The sequence below is a fragment of the Balaenoptera acutorostrata genome, chromosome 14 (assembly GCF_949987535.1).
Source record: "Balaenoptera acutorostrata chromosome 14, mBalAcu1.1, whole genome shotgun sequence".
In the NCBI taxonomy this organism is placed as follows: domain Eukaryota; kingdom Metazoa; phylum Chordata; class Mammalia; order Artiodactyla; family Balaenopteridae; genus Balaenoptera; species Balaenoptera acutorostrata.
The window spans coordinates 12258581-12281578 of record NC_080077.1 but is presented as its reverse complement, the minus strand read 5'-3'; the positions used below and the strand labels follow the sequence as shown (position 1 = coordinate 12281578).

The 22998-nt window shown below is 45.5% G+C and overlaps 1 protein-coding gene across 2 annotated transcripts in view; it reads left to right on the top strand.

Moving 5' to 3' along the window:
• The first annotated feature begins 9148 nt into the window (after positions 1–9148).
• Positions 9149–22998, top strand: part of TIAM2 (TIAM Rac1 associated GEF 2) — a 232914-nt gene continuing 219064 nt past the window's right edge. For both annotated transcript variants that reach the window (XM_057528047.1, XM_057528048.1), the window contains exon 1: positions 9149–9353. The gene's annotated coding sequence lies outside the window, so the exon portion shown is untranslated. The remainder of the gene's footprint in view (positions 9354–22998) is intronic.

Genomic DNA, 22998 nt, shown 5'->3' with positions numbered 1-22998 from the left:
AGCTCCCGGATGACAGAGGAGAGGAGAAAGGAGATTTTCAGAGCCCAGTTATGTTAGACATATTAACAGAGGAATCTAACGTGACAGAAGAAAAAGAAGGAGGAGATTCTTGCCCCCGAGGGCAAAGCATTCAGTTGCCACGTCACTGAACGGGACTTTGCAAAAGGTGTGTGCACAGCAAGAGTTGAACACAGCTCCAACTGAGGAAACAGATATCCCCCCCGTGGAGCGAGGGCCCGGAGCGCCTGGGGTGTTCCAAGTCCCCGGCCAGTTACCAGGACACCTCCGACCGGCCGTCGCCAACCAACGTCCACTGTCCCACTGGGGAGGGGGCAATGGTGAGGGAACCAGAGGCCTAATGCTTGGGAAGCATTGGTTCCACCCAGACAGCTCCTGGAAGATGCTCAGACAGATGCCATTTCTGCCCGAAGCGTGAGAGCGTTACGGGGAGTTGGCTGCAACTGTCTGGGCAGCGCTGCTGGGTGTGGCGGTGGACAGGAAGAGAGGATTGGAAACTGTCTAGGAGGTAACAGGGTGAAGGCTGGAGACCAAATGGTGGTGGGAGTGAAGGTCAGGAGAGGTCAAAGGCGGCTCCCAGCAGCTTGGGAAATAGGGATACTACCGACTGAGGCAGGAGGCGGGGTAGAGGAGGAGGACGTCTGGGGAGGCATCACAATGGCGAGGTGGGTGGATAAAGGCCACACCTCCAGGGCTGGGAGTCAGGGTAGCGTGGAATCATTCTCTGGATTCTTTTTTGGGGGGGTGGAGGGGTGTTGCCCCACTAGTAAGTTTTTTTTTTTGATGGGATTATGTTGGATTGGAAATGAAATAGGGACAAAATGTAACTTTCTTTGGGGGTAGCAGGCAGGGAAGGGGCTGAGGGTGGTGGGTGTGAGGCTGTGAAGCACTTGGGTGACTCTTAGACTTACTGCTTGTTCCTTGGCTTATTTTCGCAGGAGCTGGTAGACAGATGCGCTAACAGCAGGTCTCCACCACTGCCCGTCAATCGCCCCTCTGTTCAGCTTGCCCCTGGGATGGTGCTGGGGAGACACAAAAGTACCTCTAGCACTTCCTCAGGATGGCTTGTTTCTCACGACCTCATCACAGTGAAAAGAAGATGGATTTCTCAGCCACTTCCTCCTGCAGTAGGTAAACCTGGAGCGCCTTCGGGTTTCTGTGCAAGCAGGTAGCAACGGGAGCACTGCTGGTTAATGAGCGTCATCAGGGGTTGGTGCGTTTCTCAGGTGAATTTCAGGTCCAGGTAGGACTCTGCACAAATTGATAATATCCTCTTGCTGTAGGAAATTGTATCAATACTTGAACAAAGAAATTGTCAAAAGCGTGTGACAAATTGGGTCCCTCTATTTCAAAGGATCCAAAATTGCTTTATAAATTCTCTTATGGACCCGCGGGCTAAGAGCATATATTCGCAGATGAAAAAGGCAGTCTGTGAGGCCAGAGTTAAAAAGTAAAGCAGCTCCCTGCACCCAGCTTCTGCTTGTCTCCTATTCTCGGCGCTGCCTGTTTAAAACTGGCTGTCTGTTTTTATTAGCGAATTCCACAAGGGAAAGTGTGCTTGCTGAGACTCTCATTACAATGACCTGGAATAATAATAAAATATGCAAACAGAGTTCCCCATCCCTTCTTGGGAGAAGGGGATGGAAGGTGGAGGTGAGGAAGAACGCAGATTATTCCAGAGGCATAAAGAGTACACAACAACTATGTTTCTTTTTCTTCTTTCTTTTCCTTTAAAAAATGGTAAAATAGAAATATTTTCAAAAACTCTTGACACAATAGCAGGGAAAAATTGTGGGCAGAAAGATTTCATTAATCCTGTAACTTTGGGGAACCACTACAGATGTTGATGGTAGTTTTAAAATCTAGAAGAGAACATTTGAAAGCCAAAGTGATTTAAAAAATTTTTTTATGGAAACTTGCCCTTTACAGTGTAAAGATACAAACCTAACCTCTTATAGAAAGGTTATATATAGTCCTATCGAAAACTGTATCTAATTTAAAAGCCTGGAGTGTGGATTTTAAAGCTTGTGGCTTATTTAAAGCTTCTAATGAGAAAGTAAGGGTGACAAAGCAAACAGTAGCCACGAGGTCAAGGTATAATTACTCTAACTTAAGACAATAAAGATTTATTAATTTACATATCTGTTAATTCAATAAGTATATAATGTGCAAGATACAGAGTTTAAAAAGCAGAGGTTTTTTTTCTGCATGACACGATTTCCCCATTCTATCACCAAAGTTTGTAAATTTCTTTTTAAAAATGCAATAGAATGAAGCTGTTAAAAGAATCAAGTAAGTCTATAGGTACTGACATGCAAATATGTTTATTTCATATATATGTAAGTTTGTGATGTATAGGATGTATTTGATGAATATTTACTATAATTGTTATAGGATATCCTAAGACTTTCTTTTCCTTTCTTTTGAGATGTATTGGACCAAGGAGAAATTGGCAAGCATGTAAATCTGAGCTCAAGGTCAGGTTTTAGCTCATTTAATACCCCAGCTTTGAAACTGAAACCCACAAATTACACATCATCACCAAATTATAACTTTTAGAGGACGTACATAACAGTTAATGTGATTCATTCTCACTACACACTGGTATGCCTAAACGGATTTCATAGCTCTACTTACGAGGAGAAAGCTGTTAGTTCTAATATCCTGGCAGAAGTCCATTCTCTAGGTGGTTTAAGTTCAAAACTCACTTCCCTTGTGAAGATCTTGTCCATACATCAGATGGCTCCACGCCAACAACCCTCAGCTTCAGATGTGGTTTAAATTACCTTTGTCCACGAGCAGAAGTTGATCTGTTTTTCCTCCTTTCTGACCCACTTAGAACTGTGACATCCAAATCCCAAACCCCAATACTTTCAATAATAATAATAATAATAAGCAGCAGCTTATTATTATTAGTTATATAACAGAAAGTTAGGAAGACTGTGATGTTGAGGGGTGAGGGGAAATGACCCAACAGAGTGAACAGGGCCGGGAGGAAGGACAAGGAATTCAGGAAGACTCCAACCAGAGAACCTGCAACAAAGTCCAAGGACAAGTTTAATGGCACAAGGGAACTGAAAAAGTGGAACTCAGGGCCATAAAGGGAAACTTGAGAGAAAAGGCTTGCTCATATTGTGTACGTTTTGCATTTCATGGAAAGTTTATGGGTTCAGCAAACACATTTCCTAGGCTGAGGGCTCCAGTGAAAATAAAGGCTGGCTATGTAACCAGCTGGCAAGCAAGAATTGACTGGACATCTTTAAGGTATTATAAGCATTATAACTGGTACTTTATTTTGATTCAGAAAATATTAACTTTTACATTTTCAGATATGTTTATCAGACTTAGTTTATTTATAAATTACAAAAAATGAAACAAACTTAAAATAACATGAATTTTATCAACTTAGAACAATTAATGTCACAGGCATTTTTTTTTTTTCAAGGATATGCCTTTTGAGAGTGAAGCCCAAGGTTAAAAGTCTTTCACTGGGTGTTGGAGGGTGTCTGCATATGGGTTACACAGGAGCCAGACCAGTGCATTGGTAACTTGGGCTGATCCACTTAAAGCTCACTCACAAATATGAGCAGCATACTTCCCAGGGAGCACTGAGGACCTCTGTTTCCTCTTTGGAGATGTGGGGAGATGCCTTTTAGCTCAGGGATGGAATAGAGACAGGATTAGCCCTGGCCAAGAGAGAGTCTCTGTGGGATTAAATGAGATTTTTAGACCTGGAATCTTGAGCAATCTTCTAAACAAACATAGACCTTTTATCATGGGGTAGTAATCCTATCAGGCGACATTTGGTTTTTCATTTTTCTTTCAAGAATATATCAGTCAGCCTCTAGTAACTTGCCAGCAGAAAGGAAAAATGGGTCAAAGGAATCCAAGAGAAAGAAAGATCCATCACCCCTGTGAGCAGGTGTACCGCCTCGCCTCCCACTGTACATCATACACGTGTGCAAATGGTTTGCAGGCAGTGCAGGGTGGATCCAGACTGTTGGGTTAAACGCAGCTTTTTGGAATTGTAATCAGGCCCACTGCCTCCTTTCTTTCAGGAGTTTGAAAAGTGCCGTGAAGTAGATCGTGCAAGCTCCTGAAACAGCCGCTAAAAGAATCGTTTGTATTCCGCCAATGATCTTCAGAAAGGAGAGATGCAACCTCCCTTGAAAAGGCTATCCTCTGACTTCTCCACAGTTAGCCTGACCCACTGGCAGAGATGCCTGCCTACGCTGGGCTGGAGTCAGTGTGGTCTTTGTCTGTTTACTGGATCCTGGGGCACTGAGAGCGAGGCTGCATCGAGCCTGTTAGTTTGGGGCATGAAGTAATAGAAAAGCACTTGGTGGAAGTAGCCGTCGCTGGGATTCTCCTTCTCGCCCCCAAACAAGCTGTAAAAGTGAATTTGAGCTCCGTGGAGATAGGTATTAAACGCAGTCATTCTTGACTGGTATTCCACTGTGTGTGTGTTTGTGTATGTGTGTGTGTGTGTGTGTGTGTCTAATGTCATTTCTGGCGGGGCCCGGGCTGAGGCAGAGAGTTTACTTGGCAAGAAGATTCTCTTTCCTCAGGTTTTGGGAAAGAGAAAAGAGAACAAAACCCCCCACAACTTCCAAAACAAACAGGAAACTTTCAAAAACTAGAAAGGTGTTTTAAGAAAACTCTTTCTGACATAGTACAGAGGAAGGATGTCTTGTTTTTTGAAGTGTCCTACTACCAGAAAGTGCAACAAAATACTGCCCAGTACTGGAAAGATTGTGCAAATGAATTTCAATTCTGCTAACATTGCTAGATACCATGTAGGTGCCAGAAAATGTACGAAGTTACTGGGGATAAAAAGATGAATTGGGCTGATCCCTGACTTCAAGGAATTTAGATTTGAGTAATTTAAGTATGAAGAGTCTGCAAGAGAATATGACAGAATGGTTATTTCTAGGGAGGGGGGTTACAGCTAATATTTAACTTTTTGGTAAATACTAGGATACTGTAGCTAAAGAGTTTTGGTGGCTATGAAGTGAGTGGACGGTGATGACACTGGGGCCGCCTCTTTTATTTATTTATTTATTTATCTTTTTGACTGTGTTGGGTCTTCGGTTCGTGCGAGGGCTTTCTCTAGTTGCGGCAAGTGGGGGCCACTCTTCATCGCGGTGCGGGGACCGCTCTTCATCGCGGTGCGCGGGCCTTTCACTATCGCGGCCCCTCCCGTTGCGGGGCACAGGCTCCAGACGCGCAGGCTCAGCAGTTGTGGCTCACGGGCCAAGTCGCTCCGTGGCATGTGGGATCTTCCCAGACCAGGGCTCGAACCCGTGTCCCCTGCATTAGCAGGCAGATTCTCAACCACTGCGCCACGAGGGAAGCCCCCGCCTCTTTTAAAAACAGGCTGTTCTGGTCTCTGCCAGGGGTGGAGATTTGAGTTTATCTTTGAGAGTAGGTTTGCTTTAATTGGGCCCTTGGTTATTCTACAGGGAAGCGACCCTGCTTTATAATGAAGATGACCCAGCATAACTTCCTGATGGTCCCCCAGCCCCCTGGCTCCTCCCCCTCAGCTTTCTTTGCTGATCCGACCCCATCTCGCGAGAGTTCTGTTTCTTTCCCAGTCTTTCCCGCAGGCATCTCAGCCAGGCCCTGGGTGAGACCGGATTACTCCGGGCCGGTTATTTCTCTGCCTTCATCTCCAGGTTCAAACTCTGTTCTGAACACTAGTCTTGTATATATTCTCTGCATACCCTTCCCAAATATACCCTCCAGTCTCTTCTCCAGCCCCCCGCCCCCCAGCTACACTGGTGCTTAAAACCTTTCAGAAGGTTCTTATTGTTCAAAGGATAAGATCCAAAATTCTTAACATGCCAACAAAAGCATGCGTGACTGGCTCTTCTTTGCTTCTTTGGCCTCATCTCTGGCTGCTCTGTCCTTACTCCCTTCCTTTGCAGTGGGCCCAGCTCTGTCGCACCTCAGAGCTTCAAAGTCACCATTCCCTTTACTTGGAATGATCGATCCAACTCAATCATCCTTCAGAGCTCAGCTGGGCCCCCTCTAATCCCTTAGAGCTAGGTTAACTCTCATTATATGCTCTGCATCTTTAGCAGAGACACAAACAGAACTATTTGTAAAATGATTTGTTTACTATCTGTCTCCCTCAGATTGTAACGATGACACAGCTTATATCCCTACTGCCCGGTACGGTGCCAGGTGCTGAGTAAAGGCTCCGTAAATGGATTAATAACCGAACGAGCTTCGGTGTTGGGGGCTAATTTCACTTCCTAATCATGCGAATGTTCGTCTTGACTGCAGACAGAGCTTCATCTCTGCAGGTTATTTTTATTTACTGGAGTGGCACTAAGACTGAGGGTGTGGAGACACTTTTTCTCTCCCTCGCTAGGCCCTGATGGCATTGCGGCCTGGACGCCGGTCGGGGGTGCACACTGGCGCCCTGTATGGGGCTTGGACTAAGGAGAGGGAGCCTCTGGATGGTTTCGCCTCTTTGGGACCATTATCTGGTTTTCGCTTTTTTCTTTTCCCCTTCTGTAATTCCCTTCCGTTTCCCCAGGACGTCTGTTCAATCTGATGTGAACTGTGACCTCACAACTTGGTCACAGCCGTGCGGTGAGAAGCGAGGCAAGGAAGAGGCCACGCCTCCCCCTTAGGGCAAAACTGGGGGAGAAAATGCTAAGAGGCAACTTGCAGCAGGGGGAGCAGGAATCAGCAACGAAAAGGCCAGTGGAGGGAAGAAGGGCCAGCAGGGCGAGATTTGGAGAGACCGTGCAGGCATATTTGGGGAGGGGAAGCTGGACAACGCCTGGACTTTCTGAGGTTGCCCCGCCACTGACTCATTGCCTGTCAGCTCCAAATTCATCCTTTTTGCCGTCTCTGTAAAAAGGGATCTGGGCCTTTTATGTTAATTTCCCTTGCCAGCTGCCTCGTCATTAGCTTTGTCAGTACAGGGTGTGGGGCAGAACTTGCAGGAGGGCAGAACCCTGCCTGCCAGCTGCCTTGCTTGGCTGGCTCCTGCACTTTGAGGGGTTTCTCCAGCGCCAGGATCCTGCAGTGCAGGGCAGCACCGAGGGGCCACCGGCTGCTTCTGGCACCTCTCCTTCTGGGTGGTTTTGCAGCGAACTGCTTCCATGAGACATCTCCCTCTGTACAACTTTCCCCACACCCTAGAGGGTAGATTTCCAGCAAGTTCCACTGGCGTGATACCACAGTGACTTCCCTGGCACTTAGTGAACCACAGCTGTGCTCTCCCCAACAAGGTCTGGGTCTCAGCCTGGGGTAGGGGAAGGCTTATTCTTGGGTGCTCTATCTCGGCCCCAGGGGTAGTGGCTGCTTTAAAAATCTTTGTATCTGCTGTTCCTGTTTTCTTTTGCATTCTCTTTACTTCTAACCAGTCAATCCCTCATTGCTCCAAATCCTGTCATAGTTAATAATTCTTTCTATTAAACTTTTACTGCTTAATTGCTGTGTGGTTTCTCTCTTCTGATTGGATCCAGACTGATACACATGGAATGGGGCTCAGACTCTGATTACTTATCTATCAAGGGAAGGTGTCCCTTGAAGACTGGGGGAATTGGAGACATTTGGATTATATGTCCCAAGTTTGTGCAATGAACATGTTACTTGTATAATCAGAAAAAACGAAAACAAAAAAATAACATTGTGAAACAGCATGAAAAAACATGATATAAGAAGCAAGGGTGAAAAACATATAAAGAAGATCCTAGGGTGGTAGCTCTTTGCTAAGGGGGAAAAGCTCCTTAGAGGAGGTGACGCTTGAATTGGGAACTGGAGGGTGACTGGAGTGGGAGGCATTCCCCGAGGCACCGCCACGTGTGCCCGAGTGGAGAGAGGACCAGGGAGAGCCTATGTAGTGGAGAGGGGTCAGTGTGGACAGAGCCTGTGGCAGTAGAAAGTGGAGAGCCAGGTATGTCTGAACACAGCAAACCCTTGAGGCTTCATTTAAAAATTGTAGGTGTGTGTGGGAAAGTTGATTCCATGTGTCTTGTAGACTGCGGAATCGCCAGCTGTGGGAATCTTCCTGGAAGATCTCCAACCATTTCCAGCTTTCTGGGAGTTTAACTGAGGAAGGGCCCTGGCTGTTGTGCTCTGAAATTCACCTCTGGGTTTGTGTCCAAGGCCACACTTCCCATCTGGCTGCTCCCAGCTAAGGACTGGTAGAGACACGGATGCTCAGGTAGGTGGGTACCAAGGAGAATTGGGCCCCCTGTGATGGGTAACTTTGGGTGTAGGACTCACGCATGATCTTCCTGAGGCTGCAGGGAGGCTGGGGTGTTGCTTCCCTCTCTCCTTCACTGGGATCAGACTCGCGCGAAACCTGGCCCTCTGGAATCCCTTGGCGTTTAATCCCACAGCCATTTCCCCTAAGAAAATTCTTCCGTATCTAGTCCTGTCTTGGCGCCTGCTCCTTGCGGGACCCACACTAGCACACGAACTCTTCCCCCTTCCCGCTCCTCTCTACGGGAGAGCCTTTGTAAAGGCAGGCACCGAGATGGTGGGAACACAGCCTTCACTCCCGCTTCTCCCAAGCGCCCTCCCCCTCCCCATCATCCGGGCCCTCCGGATTCCCCAGGTTTCTCCAATAAACCCTGCAGCTTCCACCTGGGAAGTCCGAATTCTCCTGGACCCTCCGGCTCCTCTCTTCTCAGGAAGGTTAGGAGGCGAGCAGTCTCTCCTGCCTGCACGAGGCTTCAGATTCCGCCTGCTTCTGTCCTTAGTGGTACCCGAGCAAGCGTCTTCCCACTCTCAGCTCTTCGGGGAAGGAACTGGACCTTACGCACCGCATCCACGATGGCAGGCAGAGCGCCGAGCTCATGGCAGGCGCTTACTCGAAGCTCGTGGAGTTCTCGGTGTCGGTTAGTTGGGAAGTCCTGGAAAGAAAGCGCAGGAGGCTACGGCGGGGGACGCGGGCGGGAGCGCGGGCCGCCCCGGGAGCCGGCTGCGGGGTCGGGGGCCTGGCGCGGTGGGCGCCGCGGGGGATGGGCGCGGGCCGGCGCGGGGCCGGGGGGGCGGGGGGGACTGCTGGGGGGGGATGGGAGGATGGGGGATGGCGGGGGTGGGCTGGGCTGGGCTGGGCTGGGCGGCGGGGGCGGGGAGGAGGCGGGCCCAGCGGCCGGGGAGGAAGGTGCGGCCGCTCTCGCCGCCACAGGCGCTGCGCGCGAGGCGAGGGGTAGCGGCGGCGGCCGGAGGCTCAGCGCCCGCGGGGGACGGAGTGACCCTGGCAACTTCTCCAAGTCGGCCGGCGCCGCCCCGCGTGCCCCCGGGACCCCGCGGGAACGGCCGTGTCGCCGGCCGGGGCCCGGGCGGGTGCCGGGCGCTCCACCCAGGTAAGGGGGCAGGCGGGGGCCGAGGCCGGACCCCGGCTCGGGGCGGGCGGCCCACCTCCTCGGCTTTGTTCGCCGCGCCCTCCGGCGCCTGCCCCGGGCGGTGAGCCGAGGGTTGCGGCTGCGGTCGCCGAGCCGGCACAGCCCGGCGCCGGGTGGCAGCTCCCTGGCGCGTCCCGGACCCCCGCGCAGCCTGGCCGGGCGGAGGAAACGCTTTCCAGATCACCGGCCCTCGCGGTGCCCCTGGGCCGCCCGACCCCCGCGTTCGGGCTTCCGCGCCCCGAGCCCGGTCTCGTGGGTGCGGTGGCCCAGCGCCCTGGAAGGTCCTGGGGGAGCGGATCCTGCGCCCGCGGCTCAGGTCGCCGAGCCCAGGGGTCCCCCAAGCCCGGGGCCACCGGGCGGGAAGGGCAGGAGTCTCGCCGCTGCCCCCGCCTGGCTCTGCTCCGAGGGGCCCAGGTGCCAAGTTTCTGGGAAAGCCGACACGTCGTGTCGCAAACGGATCATATTTACCAAAAACAGTTTAGAAAGAAAAGAGGCCATTCTTCCAACAATTGACGGCCGGCAGCCGGCGTAAAGGTACGGGGTGGGTGGGTGGGGGGGTACGATTGCACGGCGTCGTTTCTCTTTAAGAAACGGTGAAACTTAACATGATGAGCTTCCACGCGTCTTAATACTTTTTAAAATAGCAAAATAGGGTAACTTTACTTAATTGGGGGGAGGGGAGGCTGCTTGGTCCTGACGATAATTCCCTTCGCGTCGCCTCTGCGGGGACCCTGTGAGAGACCGCCTGGTGACAGTTGTAATCTAGGCAGCCTTGCGTCGCGATAAGACCTTTATTCACTATGTGGCCAAGGTCTTGGGGTTCTCTTCTCATGCGTATTCACCCGTTCTACCTCGCGTCCCTCAAATGCCGCTGACATAATTATTTTAACGGAAGGCACCTGGTAATCTCCAGTCCCTCTCCAGTAGATTTAGGCTGGAGGGTCTCTAATAAAAGTTTTTAAAGTCTTCCAAGTTTCTTACAGGTGCAGACCATATGCTATAAATATTTCAGGCCTAAGCTCAATAAAAAGTGTCAATTTCTGGTCTTATCATTTGAGCATAACCAATAGAACGTGTGTACGTACACACTTAAAAACCTTTTCTGGTATTCTTTAAGGTTTTTATGTTCTAAAAATGTAGTATCAAGATTGGTGCTGTGCTGAAAGCAGACTTCTTTTCCATTGGATTTTACCTGCTCAGCTTACAGGGTAAGACTTGTTGCTTTAGGGAATCAGAGCCCCTAATTACCTTGTGATTGGTAAATGTGAAAAAACAGGGCAAGGTATAATCGAAGAAGAGTTTATTATTTACAGCGGCAAAACGAGCCCCTAATGATCTCCGAATCCGGTTTCGACACCTTAATTTGCCATATAAAATGCTTCATCACCTGGCCACTGCCTGCCTTTCCAGCCTCCTCTCCTGACTCTTCCCCAGGTCTCGCCTCCCCCCTCCCCCTTACACACACATACACACACACACACACACAGACACACACACACACACACACACACACAGCCTCATCAGACTCCTTCCAAGTTGTCATTTCCAGACCCCTGTCTGGAATGAATGAGCATCATTCTGTTTATACTGTTCTAGCTCCACTTGCCCATCTGTTGATTACCCACACGTCCTTCACGTGTCAGTCAGATACATTCTCTAGCAAGCTCTCCTTCCTCATTATCTCTCGGCAGTTGAGTTCTTTCTTCTCTAGTAGTCATCGTCTCTACTAGAACGTGATTTTTTAAACACCCCTGGCCATGCCACCTTGTAAAACTGTGAGTTGTTCACTGCACAGGGTCATCCTGTCCAGTGGGCAAGTGGAGGCTGAAATCCAACTTACACTCCACTCACCAAGCCCCTGGTGCCCTCCTCTCCGCTGGAAGGGGCCGCCTTTTCTAATTTACCCAACTCAGCACCCATCACAGAGACTGACGGAGCAGGAGCTCAGTTAAGATTCCTTGAATGAGAGAAAAGAAAGCACCGTCTCTACAGACGTCTAGAAAGAAGCCCGGAGTTTAGGGGCAGATTCCTCGCCTAAGTCAGGATATAGGCCTGTGCTTTGGTTTGCTTTTATGTCTGGCTGTTCAAGTGACTCTTGAACAGCCAGACGTAAGAGGTGTCTTCTCCTTGATTACAGGGAAGAATCTGGGGATGTAAGTTCACAGGTGGGCATCCGAGATGTGTGCCGGCACGTGGTGGGCCTCCTCAGCTGACTGCCTTTCAAGGCTCTAAGGTTTATGCATCTAATCATGATTTGATGTGAGAGACAAGGGTATAAGACTCTTAAAAGTAAGGCCATAAAGAGCTTTGCTCACATGAACATGTGTTACTACATTGGTTGAAGTACCATTCTGTACACAAGCACCAGTCATCCTCAAGTGACACATCACAGAATTAAAAAAAGAATGTCGGGAAAGAAGACGTTGAATCTAATTTATTTAGGTTCTTCAAATGAGATCGGCATTTAAGATTGCAGTTTACACATTACAGAAAATGCAGTTTTTATGTGGAGGCAGTTTGCAAGCTCAGTTGGCTGTAAGGTTCTGAAAAATGCTCCAAACTTGTATATAGTTTCGAACTTCTAACAATTTGTGGGCAATCTAGAGATATTTGTCCAGCTAAAGTCTGTATGTGGATCATCTCACCAAAATTTATAAAATGGTGGTATAAAATCGTATACCATTAAACGTCAAAAGAACTTGACAATTGTACGGAATCCTGGACTCTCTAGAATTCATAGCATAGAATAACTTTAAAGATGATATGGACCAATTTTCCCATTTTATAGGTAAGGAAAGGTAGTACCAGGGACCTGTCCAAGGTCACAGAGCTTAGGTAGGAGCTCAGCCAAGATGAGCACTCAGATTCCCTGGCTCTTAGTTCATTGCTGTATTTATTCAAGTGCTTCTATGTATTCAAGCTTCTATATGTTCCATTGTTGGCTTCAGTTGGGAAATCTTGAAGGTATAGACTAATTATATCTCAGGGAAACGGAAGAGTCCCAGCACCAAACACAATGCCTTGTGTGAAGTAGGCAGGTGATAAATATTTGCTGAATGAAGGAATGAACGAATGAGCCAGTTGAAAGCTTACTTACTTAAAGTAATTATTTGATATAGCACAAACCAAAGTCCTTGGAGTCCATTATAGTGGAATTTGGCCTATGTGTTTGTATTCCTTAAATGCAATAAAAGTGTTAGATAAACTTGATGGAAGAGTTGGGTAAGAAATGTTTTCTGTGCTTCCCTGGTGGCGCAGTGGTTGAGAATCCGCCTGCCAATGCAGGGGACATGGGTTCGATCCCTGGTCCGGGAAGATCCCACATGCCGCGGAGCAACTGAGCCCGTGTGCCGCAATTACTGAGCCTGTGCTCTAGAGCCCATGAGCCACAACTACTGAGCCTGCGAGCCACAACTGTTGAGCCCGCATGACACAAGTACTGAAGCCCACATGCCTAGAGACCGTGCTCTGCAACAAGAGAATACACCACAATGAGAAGCCCACTCACTGCAACGAAGACCCAATGCAGACAAAAATAAATAAATAAAATAAATAAATTTATTAAAAAAAAAAAAAAAGAAATGTTTTCTGTAAAAGAAGCCAGAACTCCTGACAGAGAGGCATCAGTAGAAAAACTCAGGATATGGAATCAGTAGGTTTGTCCACAGACTAGCCTTGATTCTGCAAGCCTTGAACACCACCAGCCTGAATTTCTTCCTGTAACCTCCTGAGTCGCAGAGTTGTTAGAAGGATTGAATGAGCTCACATGTGTGAAAGCACTTTGCAAACTTTAGAACACTGAAGGGTAACAAGAGTTAGACAGTGTGGTGGGAAGTGCCCCCCAGGCACTGTGTTGGCTTTCTGTATGCATCACCCCATTTATTCCTCTGAGTAGAGCAGCAAGGCTCTCGTGGAATGAGGAGGAAACCGAAGCCTAAACAACTGTCCCTCCACATGGAACAGGTATTTGGTGACCCCTAAAGTGTATTAAGTATCTTGAGTCTCTGGACTCGAGTAAGAGGACTTTCTTCAAGTGGAGAAGAAAGACAAGTGACATAAAAGCAAGTCACTTTGGCTTTAGGCAGAGGAACGATTTGCATTTTCGACCAGTCCCTCTTTAGAGTGTGGTGAGTGGATTTAAGAAAACAAGACCGGCAGAAAGATGGTCAGTTGTAATCGTGCGGATGGTCAAAGGCAGCTGGACTGGGCAGTGGGAAAACACAAGAGGACGGAGTCCTGAGATCTGAAGGAGGTGGGATGGACTTGGCGAGGAAGAGTGTGGTGGACGAGGGGCAGTAGATCCAGTTAAGGATGTTCACAGACCTCAGCAATGCAGAAGGAGAAGGCTGGGGACCTGCGGGGGCCCCTCACCCAAGTTCACACAGGAAGTTGCACAGCTGAGATTCACCCAGGTCTGTCTGACTGCGTGTTCCTTCCTCTCTCCCATTCTGTCTCAACTGTTAGCATGTCTCTAATCGTAAATGAATTGAGGATTTTAATAAAAAAACAATGTAGAATTTGAAAGCTTTTATGAGTTAGTTCAGAATTCTAAGAAAGAACAAAAAGTGCCCCATCTGAAGCCCTCCCACAGACTGAGGTCAGGAGACATAGGCTGGTGCTCAAGAAGTTTCCCTGCCAGGAGCGTGTAATGTATTTCCTATCTTGGATTCCATCTGGCCTGGGATCCAGCGCACTCCTCTCCAGGCATTCCATCCAGCTGGAAATGGGTCTGCTTCGTTTCCATTTAGGAGGTTTGCAGATTGAGTAACAGACTCTGGACTGCAGCTTTCATTGTGTTTTCATGGTGTTGGATTACAATGTTTCTTTTAAATTCACGGTTAGATTTCTGAATGTGTCTCTTGGACATGGTTCTTTAAGAGTTCCCATTACTAAGTGATTCCTTTGCATTGGGAATCGGATGGAAAACTAGAATTTCGTCATCAGTAGTTTGGGAAATGACATATAGAAAATAAGCTTGGAAATCTTCTCAAACTGGTAAAAGTTAAGGATTCCCCAAATCCTTTAAAGTACCTTTAAAATATAGTGATGAATTTTTGTGCAGTATTTTGTTATCATTTTTAAAAAATTTTATTATTTATTTTTGACTACATTGGGTGTTTGTTGCTGCATGCGGGCTTTCTCTGGTTGCGTCGAGCGGGGGCAGGCTTCTCCTTGCGGTGGCTTCTCTTGTTGAGGAGCACGGGCTCTAGGTGCGCGGGCTTCAGTAGTTGTGGCACGCGGGCTCTCAGTAGTTGCGGCTCGTGGGCTTAGTTGCTCCGCGGCATGTGGGATCTTCCTGGACCAGGGCTCGACCTGTGTCCCCTGCATTGGCAGGCGGATTCTTAACCACTGCGCCACCAGGGAAGTCCCTGTTATCATTTTAAAAATTCAAAATAGCTTTTTGTCTTGTAAAGAGTGTTCTGTGCCTCAGGATTTACATCTAAAAGCAGAGTGACAGCAGTGCTTTCCTCATAGAAGATTGTTTGGAGAATTGAGAAATTAATGAACTAATTAACATAACGTGCTTAGAACCCTACCGGCCAGGATGAGAGTTCAGGAAGTGTTAGTTCCTCCCTCCCTGTGGATCGGAGCTGGCTGTGTCAAATTATGTAAAGTAAGGATGGTGAGCAGGATGGCGCTGGGAGTTGGGCTGGCAAAGTAGAGGTCATACTCCATTCCTTTTCCATTGCTTTGCCCTGTTCTCTCTGTCCTTCCCTCTGATGGTTCTTCCCTGTTTGGTCAACTGTTCATCATTTTTTATTGAGACTCAGCGAAGCCTTTCCTCTGAGTGTGAAGCACTCTTTCTTGTGCTTCCAGGCACTTTGTCCTATGTGGTCTGTATCAGTTGTGGCATTCATCGTGGGATATTTAGTTGTGGGCAATTTCTCCATCACACAGGGAGTGCTTTGTGTATTTTTGTACCTCTTCCAGGGCCAGCATGGTGCCTTCCTTAGTGGCTGTTCTTAAATGGTGGTCGATAGAATGCAGGAAGTGCTCATGGAAATTGTTTTTAAATTTCTACGTGTTTGAAATTGTTTCGTGATTATGAAGTTGAGTGACCCTTTGCCAAATATTTGACTCTTTATCAATAATAAGGTGCTAAAAAATAAAGGTTTCTCCATCTGAAGTGTGGAGTAGTAGCAATATCATTATACTGTGTACTAATCTAGACTCTGGTCTGGAATATACCTTTTACTCATTTGGCAACTTGGCTAAGCATTTGAGGGCCTTAGATTCTTCAGGGAGAAAATAAAATTATTCTCTAATGAGTGCCAATGTCTTCTGGCAGCTGAGGCATCAAATTCTTATTAACCTTCCTCTTTAGGCCTCATGCCTGGGCTTGGTTGATAGAATAACAGTCACATTTACCCTTACCACTCTGGATAACCATGAGGCTGGATTAAAATGGATTTTATCATACTTTCATAAGAGAGCATTTATACATATGAACAGAAACCAAGGAAGAACACATCCGGAATACACTGAAATGAATTAAGTTATCCTGTGTGCTGGTGGCATTTGAAACTTGTGGGATCAGTACCTACCGTATGAAAACATGAAGCCTTGATGAATGTTAGCCAAATCAGAAACCAGAATATTTACCCATTGAACGGGTCCATTTTGAACTTTCCCTCTGGAAGATCCTAATCATTCTATGAAACAGTCATCTGTAATAACTCTCCCTTCACAACTGTCTGTTGGACTTCTCATTGGGAAGTGCACTGCATATCATGTGGGCACATAACTTCATTTTACGTAAGATGTAAAAGAAAATGAGAAATACCATGGACTGGATCCATTCATTATGTATACACCAACCCCTGCTAGCAGGTCACTTTTAAAAAAATCAGAATTTTATTATTATAACTGGAGAGCACTGGTTTCCTCAGCCTGCTAGACTCATCTTAAATGTCATCCTTCTGAAGCTCTCCCTGATCTTCTCCTAACCCCTCATTTTTTCTTGAAATGTAACGCTCTGTCCTCACCATTCTTGGGGTTCATCTTCTGAATGGCTGCATTGCCCACACAATGGTTGTATATGTGTCTGCTTCCTCCCCCTGCCCCCAGTTGGATTCCTTATTAACTATATAAAAGTGCTCATTCCATAAGGTTTGCTGTTTGTGGTGTTTGGGGACACATATGACTTTTATCAGTGCCTTCACGTTTTTCCATTCTGATAGGCAACAAGGAGTTAACTATTTGAAAGATGTTTGTATGTGTTTGATTGGATTGTTCTTGGTATTTGTCCAGTCAGAGGTAATAATCCAAGTAGTCAGGATACTGTTTTGGAAAGAAACAAAAGAAAACAAAATTGGAGTTCTGGGTTTTGGGTAGATTTAAGAGCTCTGCATTTTGGGTAGTTTTGCCAAAAATAGCTGTGATCTTGAATAAAACGTGACATTCTCTCTGGGTTTCCATTTCTTGATTTGAACTTTGGTGGTCAGGGGAGTCATATTGGACTAAATGACTTTTAGGGATCCTTTCAGTTACAAAACTCAATGATTCTGTGCAGCAGTAGGATATAAGAAAGCAGAAGAAAAATTTATAAAAATTTAAAAGTAGTATATTTACAATATGCTATTAGCTCACTGGCATTTGAGCCTTACTAGATGACAGATAACCATCGCCCAACACTAGTAAGGAGGGCGGTGCTGGTGAACTTGTAGGGTCTTGGTAAATCCAGAATGTGTAATGAGACATTGCTAGGAGGTAGCTACCTGTGATCTTGGGGGCTGTGGACAGTATGGATTTCAAGGCCTCTGGAACTGGATGGAGGGGAATTCAGTGTTGAAATAGAAGAATGCCTGGGGAAGAAACTGAAGGAAGATCAGTGCTGTATTGGAGGTGGTGAAGGGAGAGCAGGGCAGGCATAGAATATATGTAGCACAAAGTAGCCATGTAGAATATATATAAACAGAGTAGCCGTGTAGAATAGATGTAGAACAAAATAGCCGTGTAGACTGTAGGTAAACAGAGTAGCCATGTAGAATATAGAACAAAGTAGCTAGGTAGAATATATGTTGAACAAAGTAGCCACATAGAATATATATATAAATAAAGCCACATAGAATATATATATAAACAAAGCCACATAGAATATATATAAACAAAGTAGCCATGAAATAGAATATATGTAGAGCAAAGTAGCTACATAGAATAGATATAAACAGTAGCCACACAGAATATATGTAGAACAAAGTAGCCATGTAGACTGTATAGAAGAAAGTGGCCACACTGGGCCCAGGGTAAAGCCGTATGAGAATGTTGGTAAAATGATGGCATTGCTGAGTCTTAATATGACAGACTGTGAAGAGGATCCAGAAGAGAATTTAGAGATAATGGTCAAGTCTTGTTACCTTCACTTATAGATGGAGAGAATGAAGCCAGTGATGGGAGTTCTCAACCTTGAATTTGCATAAATATCACTTTGGGAGCCTGTTAAAATGCAGGTTTCTGAAAGTCACCCTGAGATGATTCTGGAGGTCTAGGGTGCAGTTATTCAGGCCCACCAGGTGTGGCTGGTGGCTCTTTGATTGTACATTGAAAAACTCTGCCCTTCAGGTGAGACTTGCCCTCTTAGGACACTCAGCTTGGAGAGGAAGCGTGCAGAGCCGAACCCAGATCTTCTTTCCCACGTCTTTCTGCCGCAGGATCCCCGTCTGAAACGGCTCCTATAGGACTGTGAGAACGTAACCATGTTAATTTTTGCCGGGGATGGGCAAGAGATTTGGAGGTTAGCTACAGAGAAATGCAGCACAGTTTTCCTTATTTCAGACTGATCCATGATTTGTGGTTTGACAGGCACTGTTTTTAAAAAGAAACATCAGGTCCCTAAAGAAAAAAATTGTTAAGTATATTAATTATAAGCATATTAATAGTGAAAAGCAGTAGGGAAAATTTCAATCTACATAGAAACATCTACTTTGCAATGACTATGAATGAGGAGGCATTTCTATCTCTTTGGTAAGTCATTTCCTAAGAAATACTAACAGGCAGTGTTTTGCTTAGTTGTATTTCAGCTTTCCATGTAATTGGAGTTTTAAAATGACTTGTCTTTAGACAAGTCATTGTCTAAAGACAATAGACATTGTCTTTAGACAATGTAGAGATGTCACTAAATTCAACTGTAATAAGTTCCACCTCAGTCATTAGTGTAAATGTGTGAGGAAATTGAGTCCAGAAGGGCGGTTGACATTTCTGGGGTCTTGGTGTGTGTTGAGAGGAGAATGTCATTGTAGTATGGCATTTTCTGAAAACCTATCTGTCACAGAAGCTAAATTTTGATGGCTTGATAAATCTCATTAGTTAGAAAATTCACTAAAACTTGAATGGTATATACAGAGTTGGCAGCCAGCATTTGGAATTTTCAGCAGATCAGTCAGTGGGTAGTTCTGAAAGTGGATGGGCACATCCACATTTTGTTGTCAACATCAAATAACACCTCATATAATTGTCCTGTTGTCTAAAGGAGAACCTTTAAACATTTGTAGAGTGCATTAAAAATTCTTGAATAATTTCAAAGTGTAAAAGTACATTTATATTTGTGTGCAGTAGAAGAGATGACAAACTTTAAAAAAAAATTGTAAATAGTGGTGATACAGACATGAGGGTTTATAGTCATATGCATATTGAAAATGTTGTGGTCCCAAATCACAAACTCTGCTATATTCCTTTAATAGTTATATATCAGTGAGCATTACAGAACAGAATAACCTTTAGAACTCATCTAATTCAACCCATTTTTCAGAAGAGAAGCTTGATGTTTTGGGAAAGTTAAATGACCTGCTTTAATTCCCCATTGGAAGAAGTTAATGGTAAGCAGAGTGAGGCCTACATCCCAGAATTCTTTACTCTAGACTTTTTCTCTGTGCTTAAAAATTAGGAGGACTTGGGGGCTTCCCTGGTGGCACAGTGGTTGAGAATCTGCCTGCCAATGCAGGGGACACGGGTTCGAGCCCTGGTCTGGGAAGATCCCACATGTCGCGGAGCAACTAGGCCCGTGAGCCACAACTACTGAGCCTGCGCGTCTGGAGCCTGTGCTCCGTAACAAGAGAGGCCGCAATGGTGAGAGGCCCGCGCACCGCGATGAAGAGTGGCCCCCGCTTGCCACAACTAGAGAAAGCCCTTGCACAGAAACGAAGACCCAATACAGCCATAAAAAAAAAAAAAAAAAAATTAGGAGGGCCTGTTAGGAGGACTGCATCAAAAAACCATGAAATGTTGGGCTTCCCTGGTGGCGCAGTGGTTGAGAATCTGCCTGCTAATGCAGGGGACACGGGTTCGAGCCCTGGTCTGGGAAGATCCCACATGCCGCAGAGCAACTAGGCCCGTGAGCCACAACTGTTGAGCCTGCGTGTCTAGAGCCTGTGCTCCACAACAAGAGAGGCCGCGATGGTGAGAGGCCCGCGCACCACGATGAAGAGTGGCCCCCGCTTGCCGCAACTAGAGAAAGCCCTCTCACAGAAATGAAGACCCAACACAGCCAAAAATAAATAAATAAATAAATAAATAAAAACATGTCAATTACTTAAAAAAACAAACAAACCATGAAATGTTTTAGATTTTTCTATGGGAAAGGAAACTAAACCTATGAAATTTTGGAATTAGCAAAGGCAATAACAACTTCTTAGCTTGTGTACTTTAGAGCCTGCCCAAAGGAATGTACAACTTTACATGGAGAGAATGGCCTACAACTGGAGCTTATTATGTGGGTTACAACAGATTGTGTCATCTGTGCAAAGATAAATAGACCTTTTCCTAATTAGGTGTGAGTGGGAGATTAGAGGGTACTGTATACGTTATTTGAGCGGAAAGGAATCTTAGAAGCAATCTAGTTCACGCCTTTATTTTGTGTAAGAGGAAACATAGCTTTGTCCTGCCTTTCTGTTATAAATAACTGTGATGTTTTTGATAATAATTGTTTTAAAACAAAAAAACTGACATCTTTAAAGTGTATCAACTTGTATTATAAACAAAATAATTATAAAACAGATGTCCATGAAATTCAAAATATATTTTGGGCTTGATTATATCCAAACAGTGGAAGAAGTTAGTCATGTGTCTACAAAGATGGTAGTTTGGGGCCTACGATTGACTTTCTATTGGAAGACAGTGGGCCATGCTTGCAAATGCACCCTCGATTATAAGGGCAGGTACCTGCAGCCTTGCAATGACAGCATCCAAGAAAAGAAAACTTACTGTTTAGTCAGATAGAAATCATGCTTAAATTGTGGTCTGAAGTCTGGTTCTCAAGTCTGTGTCTTCGCTGGATTAGTGTGTGGGTTTCTGCAAGTACATGCAAACAGGTAGGAGCTTGGGTGGGGTGGGTGTAGGGAGATGCTCCTTAGAGATGAAGAAAGCTCTACCTATCAAAGCATTATTATTGCAAGGTATTCCGTTATCCCAAGTAAATGAGCAAAGCCTGTGGCAATGTTTATGTTCTTTGTTAGCCAATCACACTACTCATATTACTCAATTCAGGAAATGAGCTAAAAGGCTTCTTCCTCATGTACACCTTGCCCTGCCCGCATTCTGCAAGCCTCTCCACTTTAGTGTATCCTTACTTTTCAAGATGAAGGTTCATCTCTTAAGTGCTTAATAAAGACTAGTTGAAAAGATTTTACTTCATAAAGGAAAAGTGAGTAACGGGTTCAAATAGGTTGATTTTAACAGTAATGCCTCATAGTTTTTGATGTTGAAGCCTCATGTAATTTCTCATTTGGCATTCTCAAAAATTGTTAAAATCGCATGAAATTGAGATGGCTTATCACTGATAGCTAGCCTGCATGGGTGCCTCTTCCATGGTTATTTTGCAGAAGGTCAGCGGGTTCACCTGTGTAGATGGCTGACCTATGCCGCGAACCGCACAGAGTTCGAGGTGCAGCGAAATCAATGATCAAAGGCTGGGGCGAGCAGTAGTCACGTTCCTACTTATTCTGAGGTATCCGAACCAGGTTTTCCTGGAAAGAGCTGTCTCATGGTTTAATAATCCTCCCGTGTTTCATCACTTTGTCTCTTTGGTCCTCTTTTCAGTGGGTATTGGTCACTGACGGTCCAGGGTACCACGATCCTGGTTTTCTGGAAACAAGTTTCTTAGCATTGCTCAGCCCTTTTGAGGTTTAACCTCTAAAATGCTAGTAAATTCTGCTCTTTTGAATTATTCTTTGAAAACATGGAAACTTTTTTTTTCACATCTTTATTGGAGCATAAATGCTTTACAATGTTGTGTTAGTTTCTACTGTACAACAAAGTGAATCAGCTATATGTGTATATATCCCCGTACCCCCTCCCTCTTGAGCCTCCCTCCCATCCTCCCTATCCCACCCCTCTAGGTGGTCACAAAGCACCAAGCTGATCTCCCTGTGCTATGCAGCAGCTTCCCACTAGCCATCCATTTTACATTTGGTAGTAGAGTCAATGCTACTCTATCACTTCATCCCAGCTTCCCCTTCCCCCCGCCTCATGCCCTCAAGTCCATTCTCTATGTCTGCGTTTTTATTCCTGCCCTGCCGCTAGGTTCATCAGTACCACTTTTTTAAATGCCATATATATGCGTTAGCATACAGTATTTGTTTTTCTCTTTCTGACTTACTTCACTCTGTGTGACAGACTCTAGGTCCATCCACCTCACTACAAATAACTCAGTTTTGTTCCTTTTTATGGCTGAGTAATATTCCATTGTATATATGTGCCACATCTTCTTTATCCATTCATCTGTCGATGGACACTTAGGTTGCTTTCATGTCCTGGCTATTGTAAATAGTGCTGCAGTGAATATTGTGGTACATGTCTCTTTTTGAATTATGGTCTTCTCAGGGTATATGCCCAGTAATGGGATTATTGGGTCATATGGTAGTTCTACTTTTAGTTTTTGCAAGGAACCTCCGTACTGTTCTCCATAGTGGCTGTATCAATCTACATTCCCACCAACAGTGCAGGAGGGTTCCCTTTTCTCCACACCCTCTCCACCATTTATTGTTTCTAGATTTTTTTTTTTTTTTTTTTTTTTTTCTAGATTTTTTGATGATGGCTATTCTGACTGGTGTGAGGTGATACCTCATTGTGGTTTTGATTTGCATTTCTCTAATAATTAATGATGTTGAGCATCTTTTCATGTATTTGTTGGCCATCTGTATGTCTTCTTTGGAGAAATGTCTATTTAGGTCTTCTGCCCATTTTTGGATTGGGTTGTTTATTTTTGTGTGTGGTATTGAGCTGCATGAGCTGCTTGTATATTTTGGAGATTAATCCTTTGTCAGTTGCTTCGTTTGCAAATATTTTCTCCCATACTGAGGGTTGTCTTTTCGTCTTGTTTATGGTTTCCCTTGCTGTGCAAAAGCTTTTAAGTTTCATTAGGTCCCATTTGTTTAGTTTTGTTTTTATTTTGCTTACTCTAGGAGGTGGGTCAAAAAGGATCTTGCTGTGATTTATGTCATAGAGTGTTCTGCCTATGTTTTCCTCTAAGAGTTTTATAGTGTCTGGCCTTAAATTTAGGTCTTTAATCCATTTTGAGTTTATTTTTCTGTATGGTGTTAGGGTGTGTTCTAATTTCATTCTTTTACATGTAGCGGTCCAGTTTTCCCAGCACCACTTATTGAAGAGGCTG